Below are 17706 nucleotides of genomic sequence, written 5' to 3' on the forward strand. Positions count from 1 at the left end.
GCTGACTCGATAGCCGTGCAAAAGCCCCGGGGTGTGGAAGTGTTTCTGGCATCTCCTGCAATCACACACACACAGTGTATGGCTGTAATGACCAGGATCTCCCTCAACCACCCCCTCTCTGCAGCTTCCAATTTTGCAATAAAAGGTCGAGTCCAGGTGTAAATCCTAGTGCACTCTATTACACATGTAAGCACACTTCATAGGGGTAGCCTCGGTTTCACACTTAACACTACATATTTCCCTGCAAACTACAGATCTGAATCCTAATTGAAGCCACACAGGATATATAACATGCTTCAAACCCTTCAGGGGTAGTGCCCTATAAGTCCACTATGGAGGGATTTGGGATTTAGCTCCTTATTGTTCCGGGGGGGGGGGGGGGGGGGGTGATTCATGTGATTGTGTTCATGTGATTGTGTGAAGAACATGTGATGGTGCATTTCAGCATGTTATACCCTGAAATCATGCATAAGTAAAAACGTGTGACGTCATGTGAACACTATGGCAACACATGTGGAAAAGAAATGAATCATGGGGAACATGTGAACAGTACAGAAACCAATTGTGCGAGATCGTCTAATGTGAAATATTCAACAACGTGTTCAAATTTGTCCTTTGTGTTAAAATAAATCCATCATGTGAAAACATGTGGAGGTAAAAGAATCATGTGGAAAAGCACATGACTATAAATAAATCACATGTGAAAATCACATACAAACAAAAAGGCAGTGCGGAATGTCAAACGTGCAAAAAAATCTGTGAGTCAGGTGGAAAAATTCATGTGAAATTAAACGAATCATAAAAAAAGAAAAACGAGGAAATAAACAAATTGTGCATAAAAATCACACATGACAATAAATGTGTTTGAAAAAACCATGTGTTTATGTTACATAAATTAAAGGGGGGGGGATCACATGAAAATATATTAATCATGCGAGGGAAAAATCATGTGGAAAATAATAGTGTTAAAATCATGTGCCAAGAAAAGAATCATGTATAAACTTTACATCAGAAAGTAAATGAATGGGGAGGGGGGGTAAAAATCATAACAGCAAATGACCCATACGTCATATAAATTAATCACATGAAAATAAATAAATCTTAATAAATAAAACTAAGTCACCCTTTTATAAAAAAAAAAATCAAATGAAAAATTATTTTTTTAAAATAAAAAGAATATGAAAATGAACCTTTTTTTTAAATCATGTGAAAAAATTTATTTATTTTGTTTTAATCACATGAAAATAATGAAACTTTTATTGAAAAAAACATTAAAAAGCACCAGAAAATAAATGAATTAGTGTGTGTGTGTATATATATATATATATATATATATATATATATATATATATATATATATATATATACACACACACACACACACACACACACACAGTATCTCACAAAACTGAGTACACCCCTCACATTTTTGTAAATATTTGATATCTTTTCATGTGACAACACTGAAGAAATGACACTTTGCTACAATGTAAAGTATTGAGTGTACAGCTTGTGTAACAGTGTAAATTTGCTGTCCCCTCAAAATAACTCGACACACAGCCATTAATGTCTAAACCACTGGCAACAAAAGTGAGTACACTCCTAAGTGAAAATGTCCAAATTGGGCGCAAAGTGTTAGTATTTTGTGTGGCCACCATTATTTTCCAGCACTGCCTTAACCCTCTTGGGCATGGAGTTCACCAGAGCTTCACAGGTTGCCACTGGACTCCTCTTCCACTCCTCCATGACGACATCACGGAGCTGGTGGGTGTTAGAGACCTTGTGCTCCTCCACCTTCCGTTTGAGGATGCTCCACAGATGCTCAATAGGGTTTAGGTCTGGAGACATGCTCGGCCAGTCCATCACCTTCACCCTCAGCTTCTTTAGCAAGACAGTGTTTGTCTTGGAGGTGTGTTTCGGGTCGTTATCATGCTGGAATACTGCCCTGTGGCCCAGTCTCCGAAGGGAGGGGATCATGCTCTGCTTCAGTATGTCACAGTACATGTTGGCATTCATGGTTGCCTCAATGAACTGTAGCTCCCCAGTGCCGGCAGCACTCATGCAGCCCCAGACCATGACACTCCCACCACCATACTTGACTGTAGGGAAGACACACTTGTTTTTGTACTCCTCACCTGGTTGCTATCACACACGCTTGACACCATCTGAACCAAATAAGTTTATTTTGTTCTCATCAGACCACAGGACATGGTTCCAGTAATCCATGTCCTTAGTCTGCTTGTCTTCAGCAAACTGTTTGCGGGCTTTCTTGTGCACCATCTTTAGAAAAGGCTTCCTTCTGGGGCAACAGCCATGCAGACCAATTTGATGCAGTGTGAGGCGTCTGGTCTGAGAACTGACAGGCTGACCCCCCACCCCTTCAACCTCTGCAGCAATGCTGGCAGCACTCATACGTCTATTTCCCAAAGACAACCTCTGGATATGACGCTGAGCACGTGCACTCAACTTCTTTGGTTGATCATGGCGAGGCCTGTTCTGAGTGGAACCTGTCCTGTTAAACCGCTGTATGGTCTTGGCCACCATGCTGCAGCTCAGTGTCAGGGTCTTGGCAATCTTCTTATAGCCTAGGCCATCTTTATGTAGAGCAACAATTATTTTTTTCAGATCCTCAGAGAGTTCTTTGCCATGAGGTGCCATGTTGAACTTCCAGTGACCAGTATGAGGGCGTGTGAGAGCGATGACACCAAATTTAACACACCTGCTCCCCATTCACACCTGAGACCTTGTAACACTAACAAGTCACATGACACCGGGGAGGGAAAATGGCTAATTGGGCCCAATTTGGACATTTTCACTTAGGGGTGTACTCACTTTTGTTGCCAGCGGTTTAGACATTAATGGCTGTGTGTGGAGTTATTTTGAGGGGACAGCAAATTTACACTGTTACACAAGCTGTACACTCACTACTTTACATTGTAGCAAAGTGTCATTTCTTCAGTGTTGTCACATGAAAAGATATAATCAAATATTTACAAAATGTGAGGGGTGTACTCACTTTTGTGAGATACACTGTGTGCATATATGTATATGTATATATAATATATATATATATATATATATATGTATACTCACAAAAGTGAGTACACCCGTCACATTTTTTGTAAATATTTGATTACACCTTTTCATGTGACAGCACTGAAGAAATTACACTTTATAAATAATAATTTATAACTTTATAAATAAATAATTATAAATAAGGTGTGTGTGTGTGTGTATGTATATATATATATATATATATATATATATATATATATATATATGTGTGTGTATGTTGTAATATTGGAGAGGAATAGAGGTGCTTGTGTTTCATTGAGTTGCTAGATTATTATAAACATATAGACAAAGTAAAAAAAAAAAAAAACCCAGTGCCTCTGTTATGGTACATGGGGCTTTTATTTTATTTTCTTGCTTCATGTGTCCACCTGTCAGCTCTATTCCATGATGAAACTTTTCACGTGATGGGCGTGGTCTCTTCTAGTACGACCCCCACCCACATCGACAGGGTACGAGGGCTCACTGAATAGTTTGATGAGTTTAAAAATGATGTAAACCATGAGCAATGATGCTATGGTCTTTAGATGATCTCAAGCCAATTGAACACCTATTGGAGATGTGACACCAACTGAGGGATATATATATATATATATATATATATATATATATATATATATATATATATATATATATATATATTAATCACGTGAAAATAAATGAATCGTTTAAAAATGAATGATTCTTGTTGAAAAAAATCAGGTAGAAATAAATAAATTGTGTATAAATATCTCATGTAGAACTAAATTCAATTCAATTCAATTCAATTTTATTTGTATAGCGCTTTTTACAATAGACATTGTCTCAAAGCAGCTTTACAGAAATATCAGCACGGTATACAGATATTAAAGGTGTGAATTTATCCCAACTGAGCAAGCCACTGAGTGGCGACGGTGGCAAGGAAAAACTCCCTAAGATGTTTTAAGAGGAAGAAACCTTGAGAGGAACCCGACTCAGAAGGGAACCCATCCTCATCTGGGTCACAACAGTTAGTGTGAAAAAGTTCATTATGGATTTATATGAAGTCTGTATGGCGTTAAGAGCAGCCGTAGTCCCAGCAGTCTGGAATTAAAGAAGATTTGAGCTCCATCCAGAGGCAGAAAGGATCTGGATCTCTAGTATCTCCATAAATTCGTGTGGGGCTCGGCGAAAGGAGAGAGGGAGAAAGTAGAACAGAATCTAGTCAGGGTAGGCTTGAGTAAACAAATACGTTTTAAGCTTAGACTTAAACACTGAGACTGTGTCTGAGTCCCGAACACTAATAGGAAGACTGTTCCATAACTGTGGGGCCCTATAAGAGAAAGCTCTTCCCCCTGCTGTAGCCTTCACTATTCGAGGTACCGTCAGATAGCCTGCATCTTTTGATCTAAGTAGGCGTGGCGGATCATATAAAACCAAAAGGTCGCTTAGATATTGTGGCGCGAGACCATTTAGTGCTTTATAGGTTAATAAGAGTATTTTATAATTAATGCGAGATTTTACTGGGAGCCAATGCAGTATTGATAATATCGGTGTGATATGGTCGTATCTTCTAGTTCTAGTTAGGACTCTAGCAAATGAATCATGTGGGGAAAAACCACATGAGGAAATAAATTAATTGTGAAAAATTAAAACGATTAAAAATCGTTAATTTCACGTGATGGTCATGTGACTTTTCTGAATAGGTTTATACAAATAGTGTTATTTCATATAAAATGTGTTTAGGGTGCTGAAACTGGATGGCCCTGATTATACAGTGCACTACAAATAGTGCCAAAGCTATTATTTTTTATCCTATGTACAGCCCCAATTCTGAAAAAGTTGGGACAGTATTGAAAATGCTAATAAAAACAAAGAGGAGTGATTTGTAAATGTACTTTCACTTGTATTTAAACAAAAAAAAACATATAAAGACAAGGTATTTGATGTTTTACATAATCAACTGCATAGTTTATTTTGAAGGTAAACGTTTATTTTGAAATTGACACATGCAACGCGTTCCAAAAAAGTTGGGACGGGGCAATTTAGGACTAATAGCAATGTGACGAGTTGAAATAAGACGGTGATATGAAACAGGTGAGGTAATCGTCTAATCATAGTATATAAGGAGTCTCCAAAAAAGGCTGAGTCCTTCAAGAGCAAGGATGGGTCAAGGCTGCCAGCAGATGCATCAGTGAATAATCAACACTTTGAGAACAACATTCCCCAAAGACTAATCAGTAGGATTTTGGGCATTTCCCCTTCTACAGTGCACAATATAATTAAAAGATTCAAGGAATTCGTTCAAATCTCGGTGCGTAAAGGGCGAGGCTGAAAACCACTTCTGAATGCGGGTGATCTCCGATTCCTCAGACGTCACTGTCTTAAAAACCGTCACGAGTCTGTAATGGAGATCCTGACATGGGCTCGGGAACACTTTGGTAAACCTTTGTCCGTCAACACCATTCGCCGCTGCATCCACGGATGCAAGTTAAGGCTTTACTATGCAAAGCAGAGGCCATACATCAACACTTTCCAGAAGCTCTGCCCACTTCTCTGGGCTCGGTCTCATCTGAGATGAACAGTAGCACAGTGGAATCGTGTTTTCTGGTCCGACGAGACGACATTTCAAAGGGGAAAAGGACTATCCAAGCTGTTATCAGTCCATATGTCCAAAATCCAGTGTCTGTCATGGTATGGAGGTGTGTCAGTGCACATGGCATGGGTAACTTGCACATCTGTGGTGACATCATTAATGCAGAAAGATATGCACACATTTTGGAGCAACATATGCTGCCACCCAGAACAGGACAACGCCAAACCACATTCTGCCCGGATTATAAGCGCATGGTTGCATAAGCCTGCAGTCCTGACCTGTCTCCCATTGAGAATGTGTGGCTCATTATGAAGCACAAAATAAGACAACGAAGACCCAGTTCAGTTGCACAGCTGAAGAAATGCATAATTGATGAAGGGGGGAAAATTCCACTCGATAAACTTAACCAACTTGTGTCTTCACTCAGTGTCCAAACACTGAGTGTTCGTGTTTGAATGATTCGTTAATTATTAGGATTGGCGAGCTGCTGTGGTGTAAGAAAAATAAAACACTTGGGGATGTGGTGGTAACAGTATCTCCGCATCATGACACCACCCTGTCATTCATTTAGTTTCCTATAACGAGGATGTTTTAGTCCTTACATAGGCAATATATTCACTTGGAAACAGGAAACACTGGAGGTGTTGGAGTTACAGTTAGATCGTATCATTATCTTAACATCACAAAGACTGAAAAGCACTTTACATATCCTCATACAAGAGATTAATCCAATTAGAATCATCGTAATAGGTTTTGTAATGAGAACAATCCCTGCCAGCGGTTTAAATATTATCAACGTTCCAGGATCATTCTCCACTAAAAGGCTTTATTAGAAGTCATTGTGTCTAGCTGTAAAACTTACGATACAGTATGTTTCAATTATTCTCCTCGAACACAGACCTTCTTGCTGGGGCTAAATTACAAACGTAAAAAAAAACATGCAAGAAGGAAAAGGCCTCGGTGGGAATATGATTCTTTTATAGCATGGCCTTGTGCTAATGTTACAGGACGCAGTCATATACTACATGTGTAACTAAATTGCTCTTTATTGGACACCATGTGCACTATATACAGTTGGTTGTAAAAAACTATTATTTCATAAGCAATGTAGAGCACTTAGAGAAAGACTAGATAGATAGAGCCTAAATCACTCCCTAATGTACTATAAAGTGCACTAGAGAGGGTGTAGTACCTATTATTTTATAGCCTGGAGTAGGGAGCACTACCACTGAATTTGAAACCAGACCCTGTTTACTACATAATGCACGAAAGAGGTTATAAATGTTTGTTGTTGTTGTTGTTTGTTTTGTTTAGCTTAAGTTTCCAGAAACTGTTTCCATAATATCGTTAAGGCCAGATATGGTGCTGATCTCAGAATCTTCCAAGCAAATTATCCTCTTAGAACTTACTGTTCCCTGGGAGGACCATATTGAGGAGGCCAGTTAGAGGAAGAGAACTAAGTACAGCGGGCTGGTAAAGTGTGTCGAAGTAATGGCTGGTGAGCAAGGTGCGAACCCATTGAGGTGGGATGCAGAGGGTTTGCAGCCCAGTCTCTCGGTAGGGCCTATAATATGCTGGGCATCAAAGGGCCCAGTAAACTAAAGGGCCTGAAGTCGGCCATGGAGGCAACGGGAGTTGCTTCAAGATGACTATGGATCAGGACAGGAGAACTGTGGGTGGGGTACTGCTACCTGGACACAAGTCGGGGCTTGATCATGGTCTGATGTTGAAAGACCCGAAACACCCGATGACCCCAGGAAACATCATTGATGATGTGTCCAGGTGCATCACATGGTGATGTATGTTAGAAGCTTGTTTAAATGTACCATATACTAGTGCACTACTTATAGAAAATCTAGCAAGATAGATCAAAAATTGTGTTATAAAGTGCACTACGTAGGGTGTAGTACCATTATTTTATAGCCAGTACACTGTAGCACTTATATAATTATATGGAGTAGGGATCTGGATCTTAACTAGCTCTTTATAGTATTATTTCAGAGCCTATGCAGTGCACATACATGGATTATAACAATCCTAAATAATTCCCAACTGGACTATAAAGTGTCCTAGATAGGGTGCAATACCATTATTTTATAGCCTGTACAGTACACTATGTAGTAAATAGGGTCATATAGTAGTGCTCCCTACTCCATAAATAAGTGCTATAGCATAAACAGGCTATAAAATAATGGGTCCTACGCCCTATCTAGTGCACTTTATAGTCCAGTAGGTAGTGGTTTGGGATCTATCTCTAATCCCTGTATAAGTGCACTGAATAGGTTATGAAATAATAGTGCTTAGAACCTATTTAGGGCTTTAGGATCCAGGTTCCTACTCCATGTGCACACTATACAGGCTACATATAAAACCATCTATAATGAATTCTATACCCTAATCAGGACTTTACAGTCCTGTAGGGATGACTGTGTAGGCTAAATAAATAACAAATGAATAAATGAAATACTCTCAACTCCAAACAGCTTTTAGTAGAATATTTACTAGAATATATATAAACTGTGCACTAGCCGTTTTTAGTAGCTAGCTAACTGGCTAAGTAGCAGCTTGACCAGCTGACCCCTAGCTTCATGTAATAGATTAAGTAGCTAGCATTAAGTTTTTTTCATGACACAATGATCTGAAGCTTAGATCTGAAAGCTAACTACATGCTGACTAGTAGAATTAGTCCCAAGGTTTTTTGACAGCGCCATGGTTGACCATTTACACCATCTCATGGCTATTTTTAATTACAATTTGCACCTCACCTATGCTAAGTTAAATGGTTTCGGTCAGGTTTCTCTGATTTGTGTTCTCAGAGGCTGATCTGAGAGCAGTGTTTACTTTTCATATGTGATTATTTTTTTATCTCATCATACTGACCTGAGATCAGACAGCTAATCACTAAGTTGAAAAGTGACACAGATTGAAATGCTCTCTGTGCTTGTGCTTTATAGCCTCATATGTAAGTATAGGATAATATAAAACACAGTACACACTGTTGTGTGTGTGTGTGTGTGTGTGTGTGTGTGGTACTCTTAAAATGTAAACTCTTTAAGTGCTCCATTGAGGCACAGGAGAGATTAGACATCGACCAGCAGAAGGCTGTGGTCTTGTCTGTCAAAGCCTGTTAGCATCCACACACCCACCCACACCCACACCCACCCCCACACCCACCCCCTCTCTCTCTCTCTCTCTCACTCTCTCTCACTCTCACACACACAGTCTTGGACCAAGGTGACATTATAGGGATATTATAGGGGGATTATAGGGATATTCCCTTCCATATGACAGGATGCAGTCTTATTGTGATTAAAATGTCACAAAGGGCGTGTTCCAATCACACATCCGGAGGCGTGTCCGATCTCCTCTTACAATCAGCATGCATTTTCTTTTTTCCTATGTGTTCAGATGTGAGAAATTGGAATCTGAAATTTATTGACTGAAGCAATAGGCCTTGTCTATTTTGTCTTCATTATAACCTCATTCATATGAGGTTCATATTTTCCCTACAAGGTTACCTAGGGTATAAAAAAAAATCACTAGATACATAAAGAGAATTGTAGAATGTAGACATTATCATTATCTATCTGAATCCTTAATGGCTCTTCACAGGACATGTGCTGTAAAGGGATCTGGAGCTGAAATTTAGACATATAGTACAATATATATAGGGCTCTAGAGCATAAATGTACACATGTAGTGTGCAACATAAGGCTCTAGAGCATACATGTACACGTGTAGTGTGCTGCATAGCGCTCTAGAGCATAAATGTACACACGTAATGTGCTACATAAGGCTCTAGAGCATAAATGTGCATGTGTAGTGTGCTACATATGGTTCTAGAGCACAGATTTACGTATAATATGCTATATAGAGCTCTAGAGCATAAATGTGTAGTGTGCTGTATGGAGGAGAGGGCTCTAGAGCGTAAATGTACACGTATCATGTGCTATATAGGGCACTAGAGCTTAAATGTATAGTGTGCTACATATGGTTCTAGAGCGTAAATTTACACATGTAATGTGCTATATAGGGCTTTAGAGCATAGATTTATGTGTAGTGTGTTATAGAGGGCCCTAGAGCATAAAATTACATGTGTAGTGTGCTATTAAGGGATCAGATCACAATATTTTGTGATCTGGTTTGGACATGTCAATACACTTTATAGGTTCTAAAAACATTTCTACCTTTCTAGGACACTTATACAGGGAGTAGGGATCGGAAACCACACCGAATCACAAACTGGATATATAGTGCACTAGATAGAGCGTAGAAAGGAATATTACATGGCCTATGGACAGGGCATGAGATCCCATTCCATGTCTAGTGCACTTATATAAGGGAATATATGAGCTGAAATCCCATTTGATGACTTATTGAATATACTGTATATAGTGCACTAGTGATCAGAATAATGTAAACTCAAAAACAAACAGCAAACGGAACTGCATACAAATTTGTACGGAATCTTCCTGAATCTTTCTCGAGTCAATCAAGTCTTCAGACTGTGGAATATCCACCGCATCTTCATGGGTCAATAACGGGGGCAAAAGGTCATAAGGTCACTGTGCCAATATAGCTGTCATGAATTAAACATGTGAAGAAGTCATTTATCCAGAGGACACACGTCCTCCAGGTACATAAAAACTAATAAATCAAAAATGTGCCATGAGGGACGTTGATCAAGAGAGCCTTGAAAAGCGTGCAAGAACAGACATGAAAATAATGCCTTTCTTAAATATGCAATAAATTATTTACCGTACTTCAGCTCTAATGAGCATGCCACCATGGCCGCTTCTGCTTAATGAATATTCATGATCACCTGGAAGCTGTCCGGTGTCTCAGGTAAACAAATGCCTGTACTAGCACTGTTAAAGAAGAAAATGCCCACATGTCTCATGTATGATATAATTTAGCATTCAAACTGATGCTGTTTTCAAAAAAGTTGCAATGAAATGACTATTTAATTGCTGTTGGCGTGAATGACTGTTATTGACGAATTGATCACGTTGCCTGGTTGAAGTGTCCAACACAACGCAGCTGCTCATTCGCATATTAATACTTTTTTTTTCTGTCACCAGGAGTAAACACAAATTGTGCGAACATGCTAAGCTTTTTTTTTTTTTCAGCTGATAAATAAAAGACATGATTAAAAAATGAAACCTCATTCCCATTATCAACCTGTCCAATATGGTGAAAATAAAAAGACTGAATGGCACAAGACTAAAGAAAATGCAAAGGCACCCCATGTCCCACCAGCTAAACAGCTAAATGTCCAAAATACACTATCCAATAAAAAAACACTGTGCAACAAGATAAATGTCTGACTAAAAAACTAACTAAGGATCTGGAGAGATTCCGTATGGAGGAACAGTCTCAGATCCCTCTCTATGTATTCTCCAACCTCATCAGGCGTTATAAGAGAAGACTCAGAGCTGTTATCTTGGCAAAGGGAGGTAGCACACAAAGTATTTACTAAAAGGGTGCCAATAATTGTGGCACACCTACATTTTAAGAATTTTTTTTTTTTGATAAACTTGTATTTTGTTTGCAATTGTTTGATATCCATGAGAGCAGATTATTTTTGTGAATTTCTTTTAACAAAAGATCAAAAGGTTAAACAATAGACAATTTTTCACAGCCTTCTTTGCTCACATTTACCAACGGTGCCAATATTAGTGGAGGGCACTGTAACTAGTGTCCACTCAGCTGAATATCCAATGTCTGAGAAAAACTTAAAACTATTGCTAACAAGCTATCCGATGGCCAAGAAACTGGAAAAAATCAATCCAACCAGCTAAATGTCCAATGTTGGAGAAAACAGAAAACCAGTTAAATTCAGAATGTTCATAGACATGTAAAAAATAATAATAATAATTAAATAAATAAATAAATAAATAAATTTGTAAAACAAGTGGTAGTCCATTGTCCAACCAGCTCAAGTTCAATGTCCAAGCAAATAGTTAACTAGCTAAATGTCCAGTGTCCAAGAAGGTGGAGAACAAACCAGCTTAAATATCTGTCTGAGAAAGATATCAGAGAAAATGGAACACCAGTAACTCATTATCTAAATATCTAAATGTCCAATAAATTGGGGGGAAAGACCTTTCCAACCAGCTAAATGACTGATATTTGAGAGAAAATGGAATATCAGTGTTCAACCAGTTAAATGTCAAAAAAGGGGGAAACAAATATACAAATAGCTAAATGTGTAAGTCCACTGCCAAAACAGCTTAATGTCCAAAGCCTGAGAAAATGGAATAACAATAAGTAACTAGAAGCCTATTGTCCAACCTGCAAAACTCCAATGTCCAAGAAAATGATTAATCAGAAAGTATCTAAAAGGTCCATCTTGCTTCAGCTAAATGTCCAATGTCTAAGAAAATTCTTAAACAAATATCAAACTAGCTAAATGTCCAATGTCAAATAAGTAGGAAAAAACACTGTCCAACCAGCTAAACATGCAATGTTCAAGACCAAGACATATGGAATGTCAAGGAAAACTAACTAACTAACTAACTAAATGTCCAACATCGTACAGATTTGCACGTCACCTGGTCGGAAACATAATAAATGGTTAAAATTTGTATGAGGGGGCGGAGTTAGTGCTCTCACGCTAACACATCACGTGGTTTTGGCATACGATCAGGTCCACAGATGACGCTACAAGTGTCTCGCCTGCTGCCGTAAATAGACCCTGTTCCCAGCGTGAAGCCTTGTAACGATGTTCTCAGCATGATCATGCAGATCTAGGGCTGCGTTTCAGCCGATTAACATCACTCTCTCTCGCTATCTCTCTCTCACATACAAACAATGAAGATACAATACCTAATCAAATCCATTCAGATTTTAGAGTTAAAAAAAACACCACACACACACACACACACACACAATACAATAAATATATACTGTGATATATACAGTTGCAATCAAAATTATTCAACCCCCATTGCAGATTTATTGTCAAAATGTACAGACGTTCAGCTGTTTGTAATGAAAAAATCAAACAAAAGCAATTGAAATAGTTCAACACAACAAATGCTTCAAGTGGTTTCCCCAAATTCAACTGAAAATGCAACTTATAATGACTTCTCTAGTCCTAAAATTATTCAACCGCCTGAATAGAATCCCTCACAACAGCACAAATATGCAAAATCAAGGGCTTCATTAGTTGCACCAGGTGTGCTTGAGCTGGAACACATGAAATACCTGAACTGGCTAGGTGTAGAAAATGTATGAAATACCTGGATGGGGCAGAAAAAGGAAACTATCAATGGCTGCAAGCAGAATTCTGAGAAGGCAGATTGTGAAAAACCCTCAAGTGACTACAAAAAACCTGCAGCAAGACTTGGTAGGAACAGGCACTGAGGTTTCAGTGACCACAGTAAGGTGCGGACTAAATGCAGAAGGTTTCCATGCCAGAACCCCAAGACATACAGTGCATCCGGAAAGTATTCACAGCGCTTCACTTTTCCCATATTTTGTTATGTTACAGCCTTATTCCAATATGAACTAAATTCATTATTTTCCTCAAAATTCTACAAACAAAACCCCATAATGACAACGTGAATGAAGTTTGTTTGAAATCTTTGCAAATTTATTAAAAATAAAAAAACAAAAAAAGCACATGTACATAAGTATTCTCAGCCTTTGCCATAACACTCAAAATTGAGCTCAGGTGCTCAGTGTGTTTCCACTCATCATCCTTGAGATGTTTCTACAACTCGATTGGAGTCCACCTGTGGTAAATTCAGTTGATTGGACATGATTTGGAAAGGCACACACCTGTCTATATAAGGTCCCACAGTTAACAATGCATGTCAGAGCCCAAACCAAGCCATGAAGTCCAAGGAACTGTCTGTAGACCTCCGAGACAGGATTATTACTGAACCCAAGTATATTACTGAACTGGAGGCCATTGCTCATGTGCAACGGGCTGAGATTCCTCGGGAACGCTGCCAGAAGCTATGCATCTCCTTTACACCAGGTCATAACATCAAAAGGGTGCTCTACTAAGTACATGCTTGCCATGAAGGGGTTGAATAATTTTGAGACTGGAGAAATCATTATAAGTTGGATTTTCAGTTGAATTTGGGGAAACCACTTGAAGCATTTGTTGTGTTGAACTATTTCAATCACTTTTGTTTGATTTGTTCATCACAAAGAGCTGAAAGTCTGGAAATGTTGACAATAAACCTGATTTGTACTGGGGGTTGAATCATTTTGATTGCATCTGTATGTAATATGCAGAATATAGAGTGTGCGTGTGTTCTCTCCAAGCAGATGCCTCCAGCCTCCATCATTCACCCCTATAAGGAGCGGTTTCCTCCACGGCAACGGTTACTGCAGCAACCACAGCCCAAGACAGGCGGCATCCTCCTCAGATGACTCTGGCTAACTGTAAGCACTCCTCCCCCTCTCTTCATCTCTCTCTCTCTCTCACACACATTTGTTCACAGGACCCCAACAGACACCATAAAATCCTCGATGATGCTCCCTTCTCCATGGCAACAGGCCAGAGAGGGAGAGAGAGGGAGAGGGGGGGGGAGAGAGAGAGAGAGAGAGAGAGAGAGAGAGAGAGAGAGAGAGAGAGAGAGAGAGAGATTTAGCACTAATATGTAGTGCAATAGGGAATTTTTGGTACTCAGCGTATGCGTATACTTTATATGCATTGGGTATGAACTCATGTCTTTAACACCCTATTTAGGGCACTTTATATCCAATAGGGAGCAATTTGGGATTCAGATCAGATCTAGCTTTATACTAGCATTACTAATACTAGTCTTCAGAAACTAAAGGTACATTTCCACCAGAGGAGGATTCGTATTTCTTGGTACTTTGCTGTAGAAGTGGAACTAAACACATTTAATCTATTTTCTTAGCAAGGATCCATACCAAGCAGACCTGCCAAATCATGTGGGGGAGTAAAATATGTAGGGGGGGGAAACCCCATCATTTTTGATATAGTGCCTGTATCTGTTTAGTGCTCCAACTATCCACATCCGTATTTGAATTCAAACCTTAACTGGGCGTGGCCTACACTTGAAGTTCGTTTTTAAACATTAACTCTACTCTTATGCCCCGAAAAACGGACAAAAACAAAACAAAGCAAAAATGGCAGTAGTGTGAATTCAAGAAACGTGCAAGTAATCCCAAAGTAGTTTTGTTTTGTAATTGCCCGCAAAATTTTCTGCCGAATATAGTCGTTTTCTGTTTCGCAAAAATATAAACAAACAAGCAGCCTTAAACGTAAACTCCTGTGACATCACCCCCCCCCACAAAAATAATTTGTGGCCGAAATTTCGGTGCATCCCTAATAAATATATAGTAGTTCACTAATGTAAACTATGGCTCATTTATTGTTAGCTATGCGAATACATACATTGTTAGATTAGATTTCACGTTAATGAATTCAACGTTCTCCATTTTTCAGAAAATGCAACAGTGCAATTTTCAAGCGAGATGAGAGATGACTTACGTGAGATTGGGGGAAGGAGGCGGGGCTTCCAAGGGGCCTCGGCTAAACACTATGCAACTTTAAATCATTCCAGACTCATATTTCAATTGGCTCATCTGTCTTTTTTGTTGGGAAAACCAACAATTTTGTGTATTTTTGAGCGATTACTCGTGACCGTATACTCAGCAGGTTTGTATTTGTTAAACTTTACATTTATTTTACAAGAGCTTACCGAAGTGTGTTTTATACACATATAGGCGACATAACATATTCCCACCGCGCTTTTCATTTTATACGAGTGGCGAGTCAAAAATCGACTCAGTGTTCCCAAGTCACAGCAACAAAAAAAAAACATTGCGTTTTGTATGACTGATCTTTGAGGCCCCATGTTATTTTAATTAAATGCATCTTCGCAGCCTAGGGAAGGTGAGTGCATCTGTGTGCGCATGTGGCACTAATTAGTGAAAACGCAGCACCAGATTGTCATGTTCTTGCTATGGAAGTTATTCAAGATTAATCTCCCTACGTCATCTATAATATGTAAGCAATAAAACACTCCGTGTTGTAGGAAAATAATCAATGATGGTATGGTGTGATAAAATTATTATTATACAGTGAGGGAAAGAAGTATTTGATCCCCTGCTGATTTTGTACGTTTGCCCACTGACAAAGAAATGATCAGTCTATAATTTTAATGGTAGATTTATTTGAACAGCGAGAGACAGAATAACAACAAGAAAATCCAGAAAAACGCATGTCAAAAATGTTATAAATTGATTTGCATTTTAATGAGGGAAATAAGTATTTGACCCCCTCTCAATCAGAAAGATTTCTGGCTCCCAGGTGTCTTTTATATAGGTAACAAGCTGAGATTAGGAACACACTCTTAAAGGGAGTGTTCCTAATCTCAGCTTGTTACCTGTATAAAAGACACCTGTCCACAGAAGCAATCAATCAATCAGATTCCAAACTCTCCACCATGGCCAAGACCAAAGAGCTCTCCAAGGATGTCAGGGACAAGACTGTAGACCTACACAAGTCTGGAATGGGCTACAAGACCATTGCCAAGCAGCTTGGTGAGAAGGTGACAACAGTTGGTGCGATTATTCGCAAATGGAAGAAACACAAAAGAACTGTCAATCTCCCTCGGCCTGGGGCTCCATGCAAGATCTCACCTCGTGGAGTTGCAATGATCATGAGAACAGTGAGGAGTCAGCCCAGAACTACACGGGAGGATCTTGTCAATGATCTCAAGGCAGCTGGGACCATAGTCACCAAGAAAACAATTGGTAACACACTACGCCGTGAAGGACTGAAATCCTGCAGCGCATGCAAGGTCCGCTGCTCAAGAAAGCACATATACATGCCCGTCTGAAGTTTGCCAATGAACATCTGAATGATTCAGAGGACAACTGGGTGAAAGTGTTGTGGTCAGATGAGACCAAAATGGAGCTCTTTGGCATCAACTCAACTCACCGTGTTTGGAGGAGGAGGAATGCTGCCGTTGACCCCAAGAACACCATCCCCACCGTCAAACATGGAGGTGGAAACATTATGCTTTGGGGGTGTTTTTCTGCTAAGGGGACAGGACAACTTCACCGCATCAAAGGGACGATGGACGGGGCCATGTACCGTCGAATCTTGGGTGAGAACCTCCTTCCCTCAGCCAGGGCATTGAAAATGGGTCGTGGATCTGTATTCCAGCATGACAATGACCCATAACACACGGCCAATGCAACAAAGGAGTGGCTCAAGAAGAAGCACATTAAGGTCCTGCAGTGGCCTAGCCAGTCTCCAGACCTTAATCCCATAGAAAATCTGAGGCGGGAGCTGAAGGTTCGAGTTGCCAAACGTCAGCCTCGAAACCTTAATGACTTGGAGAAGATCTGCAAAGAGGAGTGGGACAAAATCCCTCCTGAGATGTGTGCAAACCTGGTGGCCAACTACAAGAAACGTCTGACCTCTGTGATTGCCAACAAGGGTTTTGCCACCAAGTACCAAGTCATGTTTTGCAGAGGGGTCAAATACTTATTTCCCTCATTAAAATGCAAATCAACTTATAACATTTTTGACATGCATTTTTCTGGATTTTTTTGTTGTTATTCTGTCTCTCGCTGTTCAAATAAATCTACCATTAAAATTATAGACTGATCATTTCTTTGTCAGTGGGCAAACGTACAAAATCAGCAGGGGATCAAATACTTTTTTCCCCCCTCACTGTATATGAAAACAGCACAACAAGTGTTTTATTTTATTAATACTACAGCAACTTACAGATTATATTGTTTTAATTTATTTTTTTAAGAGCGTAAATAGATACAGCACAGACTCTTTCATTAAATCGAAACGATGCTAAGAGTATAACAAGATTGTAAGAAAATCGAGACTGTTTCCGAAATGTACGTAAAAGGGGAATACTGTAAATGATAACAGGAAGTGTGTAAAGCGTGTAAATGATCTACACTACTCTTGTGCGTGAAAGGAATCTAGAGACTAACACGGCTCTCAATATAACCTCCTAAGAGCTATTCTAAGTGTTGAGTCATGATCGAGACAAAAACGGGAAAGTCGTAAGTGTGTGTCGGTCTTGTACTACTTAATAATACGGCGATCGTATTATATT

Source organism: Ictalurus punctatus, chromosome 17 (assembly GCF_001660625.3).
Source record: "Ictalurus punctatus breed USDA103 chromosome 17, Coco_2.0, whole genome shotgun sequence".
In the NCBI taxonomy this organism is placed as follows: Eukaryota; Metazoa; Chordata; class Actinopteri; order Siluriformes; family Ictaluridae; genus Ictalurus; species Ictalurus punctatus.